Source organism: Panthera pardus, unplaced genomic scaffold (assembly GCF_024362965.1).
Source record: "Panthera pardus isolate Hobbes unplaced genomic scaffold, ASM2436296v1 HiC_scaffold_27, whole genome shotgun sequence".
In the NCBI taxonomy this organism is placed as follows: Eukaryota; Metazoa; Chordata; class Mammalia; order Carnivora; family Felidae; genus Panthera; species Panthera pardus.
Genome location: NW_026526843.1, coordinates 85,396,673 through 85,416,503, shown reverse-complemented (window position 1 = coordinate 85,416,503; position 19,831 = coordinate 85,396,673). Strand labels below are relative to the sequence as shown.

General features: G+C 38.6%; 1 pseudogene; it reads left to right on the top strand.

The window, feature by feature from the left end:
- Positions 1-18,222, top strand: part of LOC109248120 (nucleoplasmin-3-like) — a 63,916-nt pseudogene extending 45,694 nt beyond the window's left edge.
- Positions 18,223-19,831: the final 1,609 nt, after the last annotated feature.

Genomic DNA, 19,831 nt, shown 5'->3' with positions numbered 1-19,831 from the left:
TCCATCCATGTCCTGGTTATTGTAAATAATGCTGTGATGGACAGAGGGGTGCAGATGCCTTTCTGAGTTAATGCCTTCATTTCTTTTGGATATCGTCCCAGAGGTGAAATTGCTGAATCATATGGTAGTTCTATTTTTCATGTTTTGATGATTCTCCATACTGTTTTCCATAGTGGCGTCACCAATTTGCATTCCCGCCAACAGTTCGCAAGGGCTCCCTTTTCTCCACATCCATGTCAACATTGGTTACCTCCAATCTTTTTGATGATGGCCGTTCTAACTGGCGCGAGATGATTTCTCATGGTGCTGTTCACGTGAATTTCCCTAAGGACTGGTGATGTCGGGCATCTTTGCATGTACCTTTGGCTTTTCGTGTATCTTCTTTCGACAAACGTCTGTTTGGGTCTCTGGCCCATTTCTTACATCGGGTTGTTGTTATCACTATTATTTTATTATTTGCTAGCAAGTTGTCTGAGTTCTTTTTTTTGAGTTCTTTTTAAAATTTGAATCGACATACAATGTTACATTCATTGCAGGTATACAACGTGATGTTAAGCAACTCTATACGTTATGCTGTGCTCACCACAAGCATAGTGACCATCTGTCACCATGCGACATTATTACGGTACCACTGACTCTATTCCCCAGGCTGTGCCTTTTATTCCTATGACTTATTTATTTCATAACTGGAAGCCTTATCTCCTACTCCTTCACCCATTTTGCTCACCCCTCACCCCCCCTTGTGGCAGTCACCAGTTTGTTTTCTACATGTATAGGTCTGATTCTGCGTTTTATTTGTGTATTCATTTGTTCTTTCTTACATTCTACATGCAAGTGAAACCATATCGTATTTGTCTTTCTCTGTACTTATTTCACTGACCTCTAGGTCCATCCAGATTATTGCACATGGCAAGATCTCATCGTTTTTTTTATGGCTGAGTAATATTCCATTGTGTAAAATAGACACGTGGATCAATGGAACAGAATAGAGAGCCCAGAAATAAAAGCCATGCATTTATGGTCAATGAATCTGTAAATGGTCGCTAAGTCTCTTCAATAAGTGGTTCTGGGAAAACTGGACAGCTACACGCAGAAGAACCACTTTCTTATACTGTACACAAAAATAAACTCAGAATGGGTTAAATATCTAAATGTGAGACCTGAAACCATAAATTTCCTCGAAGAGAGCACAGGCAATAATTCCTTTGACATCGCCATAGCAACATGTTTTCCAGCTATGTCTCCTACGGCAAGGGAAACAAAAGCAAAAGTCAACAATTGGAACCACATTAAAATAAAAAGCTTTTGCACAATGAAGGAAACCATCAACAAAACAAAAGAGACAGCCTACTGAATGGGAAAAGACGTTTGCAAAGGACGCATCTATAAGGGGTTACTATTCAGAATATATAAAGAACTGATGCAACTCAATACCAAAAATAAACCAAATAATGCAATTAAAAATGGGCAGAGGCCCCAACGAGACATTTTTTCAAAGAAGACACACAGATGGCCAACAGACATATAAAAAGATGCTCAGCCTCACTCATCATCAGGGAAATGCAAATCAAAACCACGATGAGTCTGAGTTCTGTATATATTTTGGATATTAACCCCTTATCAGATATATGGTTTGCATATACTTTTCCCATTTTGTAGGTTGTCTTTTCCCTTTGTTGATGGTTTCTTTTGCTGTGTAGTTTTTACTTTGATGTCGTCACACTTACTTATTTTTGCTTCTGTTGCCTGTGTTTTAGGCGTCATATCCAAAAAATCATTACTAAGATCCACGACAAGGAGCTTTACTCCTGCGTTTTCTTCTAGGAGTTTCATAGTTTCAGGTCTTACATTTTAAGTTCTTAATCCATTTTCATGTTATTTTTTGTGAGTGGTGTCAGATATGAATCCAGTTTCATTCTTTTACATGTGAATATCCAATTATCCCAGCAGCTTTTCCTGAAAAGACTATTTTTCTCCATTGAGAATTCCTGGCTCCCTAGTCAGCTATTAGTTGACTGTATATTCTTGGGCTTATTTCTGGACTCTTTATTCTGTTCCACCGGTCTCTTTGGTTTTATGCCAGTACCATACTGCTTTGATTATAACTTTACAGTATAGCTTGAAATCAGAAAGTGTGGTGCCTACTGCTTTGTTCTTTCTCAGTATTTCTTTGAATATTCAGGGTCTTTTGTGATGTCATGTAAATTTTAGAATTGTTTTTTCTACATTTGTAAAAAATGCCATTGGAATCTTGATAGAAATTGCATTGGATCCATAGATGGCTTTCGGTAGTATTGACATTTTAACAATATTAATTCTTTCCGTTCATGAGCACAAGGTATTTTTCCATTTATTTGTGTCTTCAATTTCTTTAATCAGTGTCTTATAGTTTTCAGAGGGGAGCTCTTTCACCTCCTTAAATTTACTCCTAAGCATTTTATTCTTTTTTCCTTTACTTCTTTTTCAGATAATACGTCATTAACGTATAGAAATGCTGCTGATTTTTGTTTGTTGATTTTGTATCCTGCAATTGTATTGAATTGATCTAACAGTTTCCTAGTAGGATTTTCTATATGTCAAATCATATCATCTGCAAACAGACAACTTTACTTCCTCTTTCCTAATTCTAGTACCCTTTATTTCCTTCCCTTGCCTCATTGTTCCAGGCTATTAGTACTGTATTGAATAACAGTGGTGAGAATGGGCACGCATGTCTTGTTCATCTTCTTAGAGGAAAAGCTTTGGACCTTTCGCTATTGAGTATGTTGTTAGCCATGGACTTTTCATACATGGCCTTTATGTTTTAAGATATGTTCCTTCTGTACCTAAATTGCTAAGAGTTTTTACCAAGAATGGATTTTGAATTTTGTCAAATACTTTTTCCGCATCTATTGAGACGACCATATAATTCTTTTCTTTCATTCTATTTATGCGATGTATCATTTGGACTTATTTGCATATGTTGAACCGTCTTTGGCATCCCAGGGATAAATTTCACTCATCATGGTGTTTGATGATCCTTTTAATGTGCTGCTAAATTCGACATGCTTGTATTTTATTGAGAAGTTTTGCGTCTATATTCATCAGTGGTATTGGCCTGTAGTTTTCTTTTCTAGTAGTGTCCTTTTCTGGGTTTTGTATCAGGATAATCCTGGCCTCCTAAAATGAGGTTAGGAATGTTCCCTTCTCTTTGATTTTTTTTTTTTTTTCCTTTGGAAGGGTTTGAGAAGAACCGGTGTTCTTTCTTAAATGTTTGGTAAAATTCACCACTGAAACCATCTGGTCCTAGGATTTTCTTCACTGGGAGGTTTTTGATTATGGATCCAATCTCCTTACTGGTAATTGATTGATTTGGATTTTCTATTTCTTCATGATTCAGTCTTGGTAAGTTGTATGTTGTTACGGTTACTTTCACTTCTTTTGGTGGTCCAGTTTTTTGGTGGAGAGTTTCCTCAGAACAACCTCCTATGATCCTTTAAATTTCTGTGATATCAGTTGTAATGTCTCCTTTTTCATTTATAACCTTGTTGGTTTCAGTCTTCCTCTTTTATGCTAACTTAGCCTAACTAAAGGTTTGTCAATTTTGTTGATCTTTTTAAAGAACCACCTTTTAGTTTGGTTAGTCTTTTCTATTGTTTCTCTGCTCTCTATTTCATTTATTTCCTCCCTAATCTTTATTATTCCCTTTCTTCTGCTAGCTTTGGCCTCAGTTTGTTCTTTTTCTAGTTCGTTAAGGCAGAGAGTTAGGTTACTTACCTAGGATCTTTCTTGCTTCTTAACGTAAGTGTTTATTGCTATCAACTTCCCTCTTAGAACTGCGTTTGTTGCATCCCACAAGTTCTAGTATGTTGTGTTTCCATTTTCATTTGTCTCAAGAAACTTTCATTTCCACTCTAATTTCGTCTTCGTTCAGGAGAGCATTGTTTAATTTCTATGTGTTGTGAATTTTCCAGTTTTCCTCTTGTTATTGATTTCATGCCATGTTGCTCAGAGAAGATGTTAGATGTGATTTCAATCTTGAGTTTGCTAAGACTTGTTTTGTCATCTAACATATATGGTCTATCCTATCAAATGTTCTGTGTGCACTTGAGAAGAATGTCTATTCTGCTGCTGTTGACTAAAATGTTCTATGTATATCTATTAGGTCCTTTTGGTCTGTAATGTTGTTCAAATCTGCTGTTTCCTTATTATCTGCCTGGATGATCTATCTATTGTTGAGAGTGGTGCATTAAAGCCTCCAGCTATTACTGTACTACTGTTTATTTCTTCTTTTAGCTCTGCCAGTTTTTGTTTTATATATTTAGGTGCTTCTCAGTTAAGTGCATAAATACTTATAATTGGTATGTTTTCTTGATATAGTGACTCTTTGTCATTATATAATGATCTTTTTTGTCTCTTTTCACTATTTTTAACCTAAAGTCTGTTTTGTCTGATGTAAGTATAGCCTACTTCTGCTTTTGGGGGGAGGGGCGTGGGAGGAGGTTACCATTTGCTTGAAATGTCTTTTTCATCCCTTCACTCTTCATCTATGTGTGTGTCGACGGCTAACGTGGGTCTCTTGCAGGCAGCATATTGTTGAATCTTGCTTCTTTATTCGTTTGCCTATTCTATGTCTTTTAATTGGAGAATTTAATTCATTTACTTTTAAAGTAATTATTGATAAATAAGGACTTACTATTGCCATGTTGTTAGTTGTTTTCTGGTTGTTTTGTAAACCTGTTGTTTCTTGTTTCTTATCGTGGTGTCGATTTTTTGTTTTGATGTCTTTTGGTATCAGTATGCTTTATTGTATTCTTTTGTTGTGTTTATTGTGTTCTTCATTGTATTCTTTCGTGCAATTACTACAGGATTTTCCCTTGTGGTTACAGTGAAGCTGACAAAATATCTTAAACTTGAACACCCTATTAAACTGATAACTACTTAACTTCAAAAGAATTCATAAGCTTTCTACTTTTATGTCTCCTCCTCGCATTTTAGGTTATTGCAGTTACAATCTATGTGTTTTTTATATTGTGTAACTAATGATAGATTATTGTAACGATGGTTATTTTTATTACATTCATTTTTTTAACTTTCAAACTAGAGTCACAAGTGAATTATGTCCCACTATGACCATATTGCTAATCTGACTATGACTATATATTTACCATTACCAGTGAGATGAACTACCTTTTAATGTTTTTATGACGTCAATTAGCATTCTTTTACTTCTACCAAATTCCCTTCATCTTTCTTTGCAAGGCAGGTCGGATGGTAATGAACTCTCTTACCTTTTCTTTGTTTGAGAAAGTCTTTATCCTTTCTTTGCTTCTGGAGGACAGCTTCACCAGGTATAGAATTCCTGGCTGACAGCTATTTTCTTTGACTATTTTGAATATGTCATTGCATTCTCTCCTAGCCTGAAGGGTTTCTGTTGAGAAAAGGCCTGAAGATTTTCTGTTAAGAAATCCACCAATAGTCTTATGGGGGCTCCCTTGTATGTAACTTCTCTTTTTCTTGCTGCTTTTAAAATTCTTTCTTTGTGTTTGGTTTTTGATAATTTAATTATAGTGTGTCATGGGGCAGCCCTATTCAGGTTCAACCTATTTGGGGTCTTTTGGGCCTCATGCATCTGTAAGCCCATTTTCTCCACGGATTCAAGACATTTTCAGTCATTATTCCTTTAAATATACTTTTTGTCCTGTTCTCTTTCTCTTCGCCTTCTGGAATTCCCATAATGCAAATATTGTTTCTTTTCATATTGATCCATAATTCTCATAGGGTATTTTCACTCTTTTTCAGTCTTTTATTCTTTTTTGCTCTTCTGACTGGGTAATTTCCAGTGTCTTATCTTCCAGGTTGCTGAGTCCTCTACATGACTAAGTCTACTTTTGAAATTTCTATAGAATTTTTCAGTTCAGTTATTACATTTTTAAACTTTTCTATGGGTTTTTTTTGGTGGCTTGCTTTTTCCTTGTCAAACTTCTCATTCTGTTCATGCATTGTTTTCTTAATTTTGTTCAGTTACCTGTTTGTTTTTTCTTGTAGTTCCCTAAACTTCCTTAAGAGAATTATTCTGCATTCTCTGTCTGAGAATTCATAGACTTCCATTTCTTTAGGATCAGTTATTGGAGCTTTATTAATTTCCTTTGGTGGTGTCATATTTACCTGATTTTTCATGATCCTTGATTCCTTACATTGGTATCTGTGCACTTGGGGAATCAGGTTCCTCTTTCAGACTTTAATGGTTTGCTTGGAAAGAGACAGTTCACCAGTTAGCTCAGTTTGGGTTTCTGGATGTGTCTTCTGGTAATGTCCTTGGGCAGGTCGGGACTGGTATTATGGCCTATTTGGGGGCAAGACGAGTGTTTGAGCCCTAAGGACAGAAATGGGGTGTGTGCCACTTGCTGAGAACAGTTAGATAGGACAGCTGGCTTGGCTCCCTAACCAAGTGAAGATATACGATTAGCTGTGAAGTTGCGTGGATTCTCCAGTAAAGCTTACTAGATGATTGGGGCTGGGTACTATATTTGATAATAGATGGGGCTATGAACTAGCCTCCTTATCTGGGCGGAGCATAGGATAAGACTTAGGGTCTGTACAGCTCATTGTTTGGGGACCCAAATCAGGCCAGAGAGTGTACTATATTCCCTGGTGAAGTGAAGTCGTCAGTTTTGCTCTGCAGGTGGAAGAAGCCATGGGATGTGCTCTCTGTTTAAGTGCCACTGTACAGAGGCCTGTTGAATGGACTATGCAGCTTCCCATATGCTCTAGTTAGGTTCCCTGGCCAGGCAGGCTAAAGGCTCTATTCAGTGATGAGCAAGGCTATAAATTAGATTCCCTGCCCAGGTGTAGTGGCAGAAGTCATTCTAAGGCTGGTAAAGCTCTTTGTTGTCTCAACTCAAGCTGACCCACACTCCAAGTTTCCTAATTGAACAAGGCCGATTCCTTCTACAAACTACCAGCTCTTCCTGCTCACTTCTTGGCTCGAGTGCCTCTGGGCTGCACAGCTTCCAGGAGTTGTTACCAGCCCTTCTGGTCAAGATAGGACCAGAAGGCACTCTCCGCAGAAGGTGGGACTGTGATTATTCAGCCTCTTGCTTGCATGTGGACAAGTCGGGCTCCTGAGCTGGCAAAAGTTTTCATGTGAGGATCCAAATCAGGCAAATCCGTACCCCATCACTTTCCCTGGTCAGAACGTGTCTTTGCCTTGGTTCTGCGGAGGAGCAATGCCACTGGTTGGGATTACTACTTGGGGCACTGCAGATATGAACTCGGTCTACTAAGATCCACGCGCTGGTTGTTATGAGCCCCTTCCCCCCATCTCTGTGTTCCCCTTTCTCAGATGCCCCGTGGTGGAGCCCCATAGATCTCCCCACAATCCCCATGGTGCAAGATCAGAGTAGCGCCTACTGCTGGGTAACTCACAATGCTGGGAGGATGAGTTGTCCACCTGGGCTGTCTTTTCCTACAGAGACTGGAGGCTTAGAGGAGACATCTCTGCGTGGTGCTGCACTGGTTTGGGGGAGGGGTTATGTGGCCAATGTGTAGCCACTTCCTTTACCCCTCGAATGCAGTCTGCCTTGGTTTCTGTGATACGGGAAGGTGCTTCACCTCGCCCCCCACGTACTATAATTCCCTGAGTGGTGTCTTGTTTTTAAAAAGCTGTCAGTTGTTCTTCTAGTGATAGGGAAGGAAGTCAGGAACAACCTGTGGCACCATCTTGGTGCTGTCACTCAGAAATTTTTAATTGTAGTAAAGTTCAGCTTATCAACGATTTCTTTCATGGATCGTGGTCTTTGGTGTTATATCTAAAAAGTCATCACCATACCCAAAGTCATTTAGGGTTTGTCTTCTCTTCCAGGAGTTTGATAGCTTCATATTTTACGTTTAGTTCTGCAATGCATTTTGAGTTAATTGTTGTGAATGACGTAAAGACTATGTCTAGATTCATTGTTTTACATGTGGATGTGCTGTTGCTCTAGCGCCATTTGTTGAAGACCAGTTTTGCTCCATTGTATTGCCTCTGCTCTCTATCAAATATCAGGTGACCATATTTATATGTCCCTATTCCTGGGCTTTTTCGATTCTGTCCCATAGATCTATTTGTATATTCTTTCACCAATACCACTCTGTCTTGATTACTGTAGTTTTATAGTAAGTTTTGAAGTTGAGTAGTGGCAGTCCTGCAACTTTATTCTTCAGTATTCAGTTGGGTATTTTAGGTCTTTTGCTTCTCAATACAAACTTTACAATCAGTTCGTTGATAGCCACAAAATAACTTGCTGGGATTTTTACTGGGATTCTATTGACTGTATAGATCAAGTTGGGAAGAACTGACATCTTCATAGTATTGAGTCTTCCTATCCATGAATATGGACTGTCTTTTCATTTATTTAGTTCTTCTTTGATTTCATTCATCAAAGTTTCGTAGTTTTCATCATATAGATCTTATACACATTGTTTTGGATTCATACCTATGTATTTCATTTTGGGGCTGCTAATATTGCTATTGTGATATTAATTTCAAGTTTCACTTGTTCATTGTTGGCATATAAGAAAATGACTGGCTTCTGTATAATAACTTTGTATCCTCCCACTTGCTAGAATCATTTATTAGTTCCAAGAGTTTTTTGTTGATTCTTTAGGATTTTCTACGTTGACCATCATGTCATCTGTGAACAAAGATAGTTTTATTTTCCCTTCCCAATCTGTATGCCCTTTATTTCCCTTTCTTGTCTTATTGTATTCACTAAAAATTCCAGGATAATGCTGAAAAGGACTGATGGGGAGGGACATCCTTGCATTGTACCTGATCCTAGTGGAAATACCTCTAGTTTCTCACCATTAAGTATGGTGTTAGCTATAGACATTTTGTAGATATTCTTTATCGAGGTGAGGAACTATATAAATATAGAATATTAAGAATATTATTATTAATAATATAAATGTAATATAAATAAATATAATATAAAATATAAAAAGTAATATAAACATAATATAATATATAATAAATATAAATAAAATAATATAACATAAATATAAATATAATATAAAATAATAATAATACATTAGTATTATCATTCAAGTGTTAATACACATATTTTTGAACCCACTCTAATCTGGTAACAGAGCCAATCATGGAAAGACGAATTACTTATTTTCTTGCTTTACCTACTTGTATTATGACTGAAATTTACATTATTTCATTTAATTAGAAGTTGAAATAAAAATGAACTCGCATGAGTCAGTTATCAAAATGGGAGAGAAAAATTAAAACATAAGTAAGTTTTGTATTCATCATTTAACTATTTTTATCTCATTTTATTTTTTTACATTTTTTTAAACTTTTTTTTTTTTATGTTTGAGAGACAGAGACAGAGCATGAGCGGGGGAGGGGCAGAGAGAGAGGGAGACACAGAATCTGAAGCAAGGCTCCAGGCTCTGAGCTGTCAGCACAGAGCCCCACGTGGGGCTCGAACCCATGAAACCACAAGATCATGACCTGAGCCGAAGTCAGACGCTTGACCAACTGAGCCACCCAGACACCCCCATCTCATTTTAATGGAAGAGAAAGTCTTTTTTCCTTCCTTCAGCTGTGATTTCACTGTAAGTTGAAAGCTAATAAATAAGCCATTTCTGGGCTTTCTTTTTCGATGAGGAAACATTTAAAAAAAAAACAACTATTGCTTAAAACATCGTTCTCTCGTATGAGGAACAAATACAACAGAATCCAGTGATTAGACTATGTTTGCAACAATTGTTTGTTATGCCTGGGACTTTTTAGAAACAAGTATACTGTTATTCATATAATCTAAACTTTGCATTTTTCTGTTTTCAGGTCAAACTCCAAGAGTTTGAGGTCGAATTTTGATGGAGCACCCAGATGTCCTCAGCTGTCATGAGGAACACTTACCATGTTTGCTTGGACATTTTCCCCATTATGTTGGCAGATACTTCGCTATTGACACAGAAAAAAACAATGGATTAAGGAGTTGACCTATCAGTCACTGAAGCGTAGGGCCAATATTACCCTTGACCTGTGTGATCTGTATCCTTTTAGAAAGAAGACATTTTTTTCACATGTGACTAATAATAATAATGAAGATGATAGTAATAATAGGAAGAAAAAGAACAGACTCCTATTGGGCACCTACTACCCAAGTACACGAGCATGTATGTACACACACACACACACACACACACACATTCTGTCTCTTCTTTCCACCATAGTTGTTATCGCTTCCTCACACACCCATTTTCCTCCTTCTTGGTGAAAAATGGTATAGGGGCTTATGGGAGGCCTATGGAAGTCTTTGAGATGCATTGGTTTGGTATGAAGTACCCTCAAGGTCTGCAAATGTGACTTTAACCAAGGGATCTTCAGCTTGAACCAAATGTTTGCAGCGTTACCTAAGGCATTGTTTGCACTCCAAAAAGAAGGATCAGCACGGGAAGAAATGATGCAAAGGACTCGCTGGAAGTTTGGGGGGAAAAAATGTCTTGGTTAGTTAGAAACTTAACTTCTCTCCTATACTCAAGCACAAAAAATTTAAAAATAAAATTAAAAAAAAAAATAACAGCCCTATAAATAGAACAAATGTGGAAATACTGCAGGACTGAAAATCTCAGCCCATCGCGACTGCCAGTCTTAGGGAGCTTCCAGAGGGGAGGTTCCAGAAGGAATTACTGCTATTTGCTCCCAGCAAAAATTAGGGGGGAAAAAAAGGTTCCCTTACCTGTTGTTAACTGCCAAAATGAGCATCAAGAGCTTCTTGGGAAGTTTACACATGTATGGAGAGAAAAAGGAGGCAATGACAGCGTTTAGCTTTCAATGAATTACCTTTTGTAATTTTCTCAAGGATAACAAATGTTGAACATCTCAGAGGAATAAACTCTAAGACTTGGAAAAGCTGGACACCAACAAGATGCACCTTTTTCATCTTTATCAGGTTAAGATGATCTAAATAGCTCCTTCCGTTTCAAATGTCTACGGACGCCCCCGAAAAGACAGATTCACTGGCAGTGTGTACCTAGACCTGGTTGTGTCACTGCGCTTGGGTAAAGCATTTTCATTAAACCCTGTGCTATGTTCCGTGGCACTATTGATGAACTTAGGCGCTACTCTAGTCAATCAATTTCATGATCAATACACTTAGACGGTGGCTTTGTAATTTGTAGCTGAATCGGCGAGTTATTTTACTGGATCGATTGAATCAACTTGCAACATTAGGGCTAGAGGGAAGAGGTTGCATGCTCACCGAGAAGAAAACGGGAGAGAAAGGATCCTACTCTCACAATTGATGAAGATCGTCACTTGTTTGTAATGAGAAATCCCATACACTTTGGGTTTCTTTAAAATGATTACTGAACTTGTTTGTAACTACTCACTTTTATGCTCAACATCAGGCAAGGTATAGGTATGCAAACTGAACAAACCATTGTAATTTTTGCCCTCATGGAGCTGATAGTTTAGATGACAAGAGAGAGGGTTTGAATACATAATTAGACAAATATATACACATGATGAGTGTGATTTACTTTATACTTAAAAAATGAAGAGAAAGCATTTTTTTTTAATTTTGAGAGAAAGAGAGAGAGAGAGAGAGAGAGAGAGAGGCAGCAAGAAGGGGAGGAGCAAAGAGAGAGAGAAGGAGGAAGAGAGAATCCCAAGCAGGCTCTGCATTGTCAGCACAGAGCCTGATGCAGGGCTCGAACTCGCGGACCGTGAGATCATGACCCGAGCTAAAGTCAACAGTTCGACGCTTAATCGACTGAGCCACCCAGGTGCCCCCAGAAAAAGCATTTTTTTAAAGGAATGCAAAGTAGCTTTAAATTTTTTCTTTTCTTTTTCTCCCTTCCTTCCTTCCTGCCCCCTCCTCCTCCCCTTGTTGCTTATTGGAGAATGTATAGGTTGAAAGAGATTGGAATATATCAATATGAGGGAAACCTAAAAGACAACGTGAACACTTTCCTCAAGTAGAAAGCATGGGAAGAAGAATAACAAGATGTAGGAAAGGAAGTGGAGAAAGGAAGGAAAACCACCAAAGACCCGGTGAATTCTGTTTAAAATATTTCATAATAGAAACTAATGGCAGAGTTGGTAAGCTTAGAGAAATAAATCCAGAAGAAGGAAATCACTTAAGAAGGAAGATTCTTGGGGCACCTGGGTGGCTCAGTCAGTTAAGCCTCTGACCCAGGTCACGATCAGGTCATGATTCGGCTCAGGTCATGATCTCACAGTTTGTGAGATCGAGCCCCGCGTCAGGCTCCACGCTGACAATAAGGAGCCTCCTTGGGATTCTCCCTCTCCCTCCCCCCACCCCCACTCTGCTCTTCCTTCACTCATGCTCTCTCTGTCTCTCTCTCAAAACAAATAAATAAACATTTTTTTTTAAAAGAAAGAACAGTCTTAATTTTTCTCTAAGTGGACAGTTTTGTTTTGTCTTGCTTTATTTTGTTCTGAAACTGTTCTCGCAGAGTGTATGTTATTGGCAGAATCTTGGATGGAGTAATTAGTTACTGGCTCAGAGGAGTGAACTGTAACGCCCATGGTCGTACAGGCAGAGCTGGGTCGGGCCACCAGGTCTCCTAATGCCTAAACTGGGGTTCTTTTCACTGTATTGCCTCCCTTCTGGGTAGAGAAAGCTTTCCAGATGCCGTGCCTCGCTATTTGTAAAAGGACACCTTGGTTTACATGTGAACAAACTGTAGAATTTGTCTACAATTTCTGACCTCTCCTGATGGCCTGTGGTCACACTCCTTGGCTTCTGTCCAGCCCGTGGTCAGATTTACCTAGTGGGTGAGGTTGGGAGAAAGACCTGGGCCGCTGTGACTGTTTCGGCCTCTCCCTGGTATCTGCCTGCAAAGAGCTTTGAGTTTCCGTGGGAGAGGCCTGGGACAGGCAGATAACCCACCTAAGTTTCATTTCTCCCAACAGCATTAGCCACAACAAAGCTGGTGTTTCTATCTCATAGTGTGCGTCCTGCGAGCTCAGACGGAAAAGAAGGGTGGCAATTATTGGGGCTCCCCTAAGCCCAATATATTTTATTGAGAAACGTATTTCCTAGTGGTTCAAAACATGGACACTGGAGCCAGATTAGCTGTGTTTGTATCCCAGCTCTGACACTTAACTAGCTGTGTGATCTTGGGCAAATCGCTTAACTACTCTAACAAAATGAGACAAAAGTAGCATCTACGCCAACGTGTTTATGTCACAATTTAAAAAAAAATTTTTTTTAGGTGTCTGACACGTAGGATAAAATTTTAAAAACCAGTGGTTTATTACCATGTACAAGGGACAATTTTTCAAGAAGCCTTTCAAGAAGACTGTGGATTTTTATTATACACATATTTCAGATACCTATTTTTATATGGAAGCAGTGAAGTTTATGGTTGAAAGCATGGGCTCTGGAGTCAGACACCTTGGTTCAAATTTTGGCCTCACGACTTACCAGTTGTATGACTTTAGGCAAGTTACTTAACCTTGGATCTCAATCTTGTCACAGTGATATAAGGATACTGGCCATACCTACCTTAAGAGATTGTTGTGGAAAATGACAATATTTATCATGTACTTATTGATCTAATATTCATTATATATTTATTCAAGAAAATACATACGTAAAAATGGAGTGGAATTGCTGGGGCCTGTGGTAACCCTATGTTTAACCTCTGGAAAAACTGCAAGACATTTTCCAAAGCGGTTGAAATATTTTACATTCCCACCAGCAGTACATGAGGGTTCTGATTTCCCCACATCTTCACCAACAGTTACTCTCGCCCATCTGTTTTCTTTTAGCCATCCCCGTGGATATGAATTGGTAGCTCATTGTGCTGTTGACTTGCGTTTCCCTGAAGTTGAATGATGTCAGGCATTCTTCTTATGTTGATTGGCCATTGGTATATCTTCCTGGAGAAATGTGTAATCAGATCCTTGTGCATGGTTCAACTGGGTTACTTGCCCTTTTATTACGGAATTATATTTTATATTTCATATATTCTAGAATTTTATATATTCTAGGGGCAAGTCCCTTAACAGACATATGATTTGCTCTCATGCTTTTGGTGTCATATCTAAGAAGTCTTTGCCTAACCCAAGTCATGAAGATTTACTCCTATATTTTCTTCTAAGCGTTTTCTAATTGTAGCTCTTATATTTAAGTTAATGATACCTTTTGAATTATTTTTTGTATACGGTGTGAGGTAGTAAATCCCTTTTTTTTTTCCAGGTGGATATCCAGTTGTCCCAGAACCATTTGTTGAAGACGATTCTTACCCTATGGAATTAACTTGGCACTCTTCCTGAAAATCAATTGACTATAGGGCACCTGGGTGGCTCAGTTGGTTAAGCATCTGACTCTTGATTTCAGCTCACGTCATGATCACTCTGAGATTGAGGCCCAAGTCAACACACAGCCTGCTTGGAATTCTCTCTCTCCTTCTGTCTCTGCCCCTCCCCTGCTCTCTCACACAGACACTCGTTCTCAAAATAAATAAATAAATAAATAAATAAGCACTTTTAAAATAAAGATAAAAAACAAAATCAATTGACTATAAGTGTGAGCCTTTATTTATGGACTCCAATTCTATTCCATTGATCTATATGTCTATCTTTATGCCAATATTACACTGGTTTTATTACTGTATCTTTGTAGTAAGTTTTGAAATCAGAAAGAATGCGTCCTCCAACTTTGCTCTTCTTTTTAAATATCATTTAGGCTATTATGAGAACTTTGAATTTCCATATGAATTTTGGGATTAGCTTTAGGATTGGCTGGCAAAGAAGCCAGCTTGGATTTTCACTGAGATTGCATTAAATCTATAGATCAACGTGGGGAGTATCTCCATATAACAATATTAGGCTTTTTGAATCATGAACACAGTATGGCTTTCTACTTATTTACATTTTCTTTCCTGTCTTTCGACCCTGTTTTATAGCTTGCAGACTATACATTTTGCACTTTTTTGGTTAAACTTATTCGTAAGTATTTTTTTTTTTGATATTCTTTTCTTTCCCAGAAAAATACAGTTAATTGATGTATATTGATCTTGTACCTGACAACCTTACTGAACTTCTTTATTCTAATAGTTTTTCTGTGTATGTATTCCTTAAAATATCCTATATACAAGATCCGTTCATGTAAAAATAGAAATGGTTTTACTTCTTCCTTTCTAATCTAGATACTTTTTATTTCTTTTTCTTATCTAATTGCCCTGACTAGACCCTCCAGTACAATGTTGGAAGGAAGTAGTTAGAATAGATACCCTTATTTTGTTTCTGATCTTTGGGAGAAAGTATTCAGTATTATGTGTGATGTTAGCCGTGAATTTTTTGTAGATGCCTTTTATCAGAAAGAGGAATTTCCCTTCTATTTCTAGTTTTTTAAGACTTCTGTAAGATTGGAGGTAACATTCGCTCTTTCATACGTGGTTTAGCAATATGAGTTTTCTCTCTTTTCACCTTGGTCGATTTGGCTAAAGCCCTGTCCATTTCGTTGATCTTTTTTAACAATCAACTTCTGGTTTTGTTGATTTTCTCTATTGGTTTTGTATTCTCTATTTCATTAATGTCTTCTCTGATCTTTATTATTTCCCTCCTGATTTCTTTGGGCTTAGTTTCCCTTTTTTTCTAGTTCCTTAAGGTGGGAGATTAGGTTGTTGATCGTGAGATCATTTTTATATAGGTGTTCAGAGCTATAAATTTCTCTTTAGTCACTGCTTTCACTGCATCCAATAGGTTTTGGTATATTTTATCTTCACTTTTATTCGGCTCAAAGTATTTTCTGATTTCCTTTGTGATTTCTTCTTTTACCCATTGGCTATTTAAAAGTACATGACTTGATTTCTTCATATTTGTGAGTTTCACAAACTATTTGTGTTGTTGGTTTCTCATTTCATTCCTTTGTGGTCAGAGAACATACTTCGTATGGCTTAAATCCTTTGAAATTTATTGAGTCTTGTTATATAGCTCTGCGTATGGTCTGTCTTGGATTGTGTTTTGTGTGCACTTGAAAAGAATGTGCATTCTACCGTTGTTCCATGGAGTGATCCGAAGATGTCTTTTCTAGGTCATCTATAGTATTGTTCGTATCTTCCATTTCCTTGTTGATCATCTATTTTTTTTTCTAGCCACTATTAAACATAGGCTAGTGAAGTCTCCCATTATTATCATTGATGGCATATGTATTTTTTATTTTTGTTCTATAAATATTTCCTGCTTAGCCCTCTACCCATTTGCTATACTTGAAAAGCATATGTAAACCTTAAATGCCCCACCAGAGGTCATCCACCTCTCTGCTCCTTTTGTCGACATGCACACCAGAGAGGGACACAAAACTTTGGGGATGGATAGGAGTAATTGGGGGGGGGGGAGGTCCCGGAGCTTGGTGGTACAAAGGATCAGCATGGTACAGTAATGGCAGACTTAAAAGGTCATGTCAGGTCAAATACGATGGAAGTCTGAATTGAGTTAAACTAGGAAATTTCAAAGCTCAGTCAGTACTCTAAGTTGTAGAGCAGAAATCACAGATAAGTATGATCTCATGGTTAATTGATTTTTGACAAGAGTGCCAAGACAATGCAATGAGAGACAGAATAGTCTTTTCAACGAATGGTGCCAAGGCAGCTAGACATCCACATGCAAAAAGGAAGAAAGAAAGAAGAAAGACAAAGAAAGAAGAAAGAAAGAAAGAAAGAAAGAGAAGAAAGAAAGAAAGAAGAAAGGAGGAAGAAGAGAGAAAGAGAAGAAAGAAAGAAGAAAGAAAGAGAAGAAAGAAAGAAGAAAGAAAGAAAGAAGAGAGAAGAAAGAAAGAAGAAAGAAAGGAAGAAAGAAAGAAGAAAGACAAAAGAAAGAAGAAAGAAAGAAAGAAAGAAAGAGAAGAAAGAAAGAAGAAAGAAGGAAGAAGAAAGAAAGAAGAAAGAAAGAGAAGAAAGAAAGAAAAAGAAGAAAGAGAAGAAAGAAAGATTAAAGAAAGAAAAAAGAGAGAAGACAGAAGAAAGAAAGAAAGAGGAAAGAAGAAAGAAAGAAGAAATACAAAAGAAAGAAGAAAGAAAGAAAGAAGAAAGAAAGAGAAGAAAGAAAAAAAGAGAGAAGAAAGACAGAAGAAAGAAAGAAAGAAAGAAAGAAAGAAAGAAAGAAAGAAATTAGACTCCTACTTCACACTATATACAAAAAATAATTCAAAAGAGATCATAGACCTAAATGTAAGAGCCAAACCTATAAAACTCTTGGAAGAAAATAAAGGAGTAAAACCTCATGACCCCGGGTTAGGCAACGTCTTCTTAGAGACCACACCAAAAGCATAAGCAATTAAGGACAAAATGCGTTAATTAGACTTCATCAAAATTAGACACTTTTGCGCGTCAACAGACATCTTTAAGAAAATGAAAAGACAATTCACATAAGTGGAAAAATACTTGCAAATAATATATCTGATAGGGCGTTGTGCCCAGAGTAAATAAAGAACACCATTTAACAATTTTTTAAAAAAACCACACACAATTAAATGAATTAAAACAGGGGCAAAGGATTGAATGGACCTTTCTCCGAAGAAGATATACAAATGGTCAACAAGCACTTGCTTAACATCATTAGTCATCAGGGAAGAAATGTAAACCAAAATCACAGCGAGCTTGCAGCACGGCCGCCAGTGTTGCCACTGCCTTAGCATTTTAGAATCAGGAGAGCCGAGCCCAGGCCCGGGCAGGGTAGAGGGTGGTCGGCAGGTCTGGCCTCCCGTCACCACGGACAGTTTTTCCTTTTCCTAAGTGGACTGTCAGCAATCCAGCCAGATCTGCTCTTTCACCTTCAAGGTAGAGGAAGAGGATGATGTGGGGCGTGTGCTGGCTTTGACCACGCTCTGCCTCATCAAGGGGGCCAAAGGTCAGTGTAATGTCCTAGAAGTCATGGTCGGGAACCAGGACCGCCAGGAGACTGCAGTCCCGGTGGCCAACCTCAAGTTGTCCTGAGTTGTCCAACTCACGCTCAGGTTGGAGGACGTCCAGCTCCAACCCCCTGTAACCTTCCATCTGGAGTCGCGTTCCGGGCCTGCGCGGATCGCGGGGCAACGCGAAAAGCAATGACGTTTCTGATGAAGAAGAGAGTGAAGAGGGGAGTGAGGAGGAGGAAGCCGAGTTGTGCCCATCCTGCTTGCCAAGAGGCAAGGGGGCAGGCCCCAGTCTCCTTGGGTGGCAGGACCTCTGAACTTCTATTCTGACCTTCTTTCCCCATTTTACCTATGAGATCAGAGGTCAGCATCGGAAGCTCAGGACTACACATGTTTAATACTTCCCACATTTTTCGATAAAGGTTGAAATACAACGACGTGGAGTGGGGTTTTTTTTTTCTGCAAAAACAAACAAATCAACAACAACACGGCACTAGGATGGCTATACTAAAAAAGATGGACAAGAATAAGTGTTGACGAGGATGTGGAGAAATCGGCACTTTTACACATCGACAGAGGGAATGTTAAAGGGCGTAGGCCCTTTGGGAAATAGTTTAGGTGTTCTTTCAATAATTAAACATACAGTTACCACACGACCCAGAAATTCTATCCTGAGCTGTATCCTCAAGGGAAAGCAGATGTCCGTGAAAAACTCGGACATGAATGTTCGTAGAAGCATCATTCATAAAATCGAAACTGGAAAAAAACCTGGGGCGCCTGGGTGGCTCAGTCAGTCGGGTACCCGACTCTTGATTTTGGCTCAGGTCATGATCCCAGGGTCGTGGGACTGAGCCTCATATGGGGCTTCGCCCTGAGCGTAGAGGCTGCTTAAGATTCTCTTTCTCTAAATGAGTCAGTCCAAAAAAAGGACAGATATCATATGTTTTCACTCATATGTGGAAGTTGAGAAACTCAACACAAGACCACGGGGGAAGGGAAAGAAAAAGAATAGTTATGAACAGAGAGGGAGGCAAGCCATCAGAGGCTCTTAAATACAGAGAACAAACCGAGGGTGCAAGGGGGTGGCGGGGAAAACGGGTGATGGGCATTGAGGAGGGCAGGTCTTGGGATGAGCCCTGGGTGTTTTACTTAAGTGATGCATCACGGGAATCTACTCCCCAAACCAAAAGCACACTGTATACAGTATATGTTAACTAACTTACTAACTTGTCCATAAGTGATACAAAAAAAATAAAATAATAAAATCCACAAATAAATAAAATAAGAAAGATTCTCTTTCTCCCTCTGCCCCTCTCCCCTGTTCTCTCGCTCACTCGCTCCCGCTCTCTCTCTCCCTCAAAGAAAAAAAATGGAAAAAACCATCAACTGAAAACTGGATAAACAAAATGTGGCATAAGCGTACAATGTAATATTATTTGGCCATAGAAAGGAATAAAGTTCTGACACCTGCTACAACATGAATGAATCTTGAAAACATTATGCTAAGTGAAGGAAGCCAGACAAACTGCCACGCAAACTGTGTGCTTCATAAAAACCACTGAATTTCATATTTTAAAATATTGAACTTTATGTTCTGTGAATTACATCTCAATAAAGCTACCAGCTTTTAAAATACACATAAGATCATTTCCCGACTCTTAAGAAAGTCACTCTTTAGCATGGGTAAAAGGGTCATTGCCGGTGTTTAGAATTGAGCCTCTGCCTTCACTTCTGACTCGAGAAGTCAGTGCATTCAGGATAGACTCCTGTTACCCACCTGGAAGACGATTGTGAACATCGGGGTAATGCCATACCCATTGTGCCAACCGTCTGCCCAACTGTGGGCATACACACAGTCGACACCCAGAAATTCTCATTGAACTACACTGGTTTCTACCAAATTCCCTCAGCTTGTCTGTGGGAAGCTCAGTTAGTCCCCTGCTGGATCACTCTGGTTCTAAGTT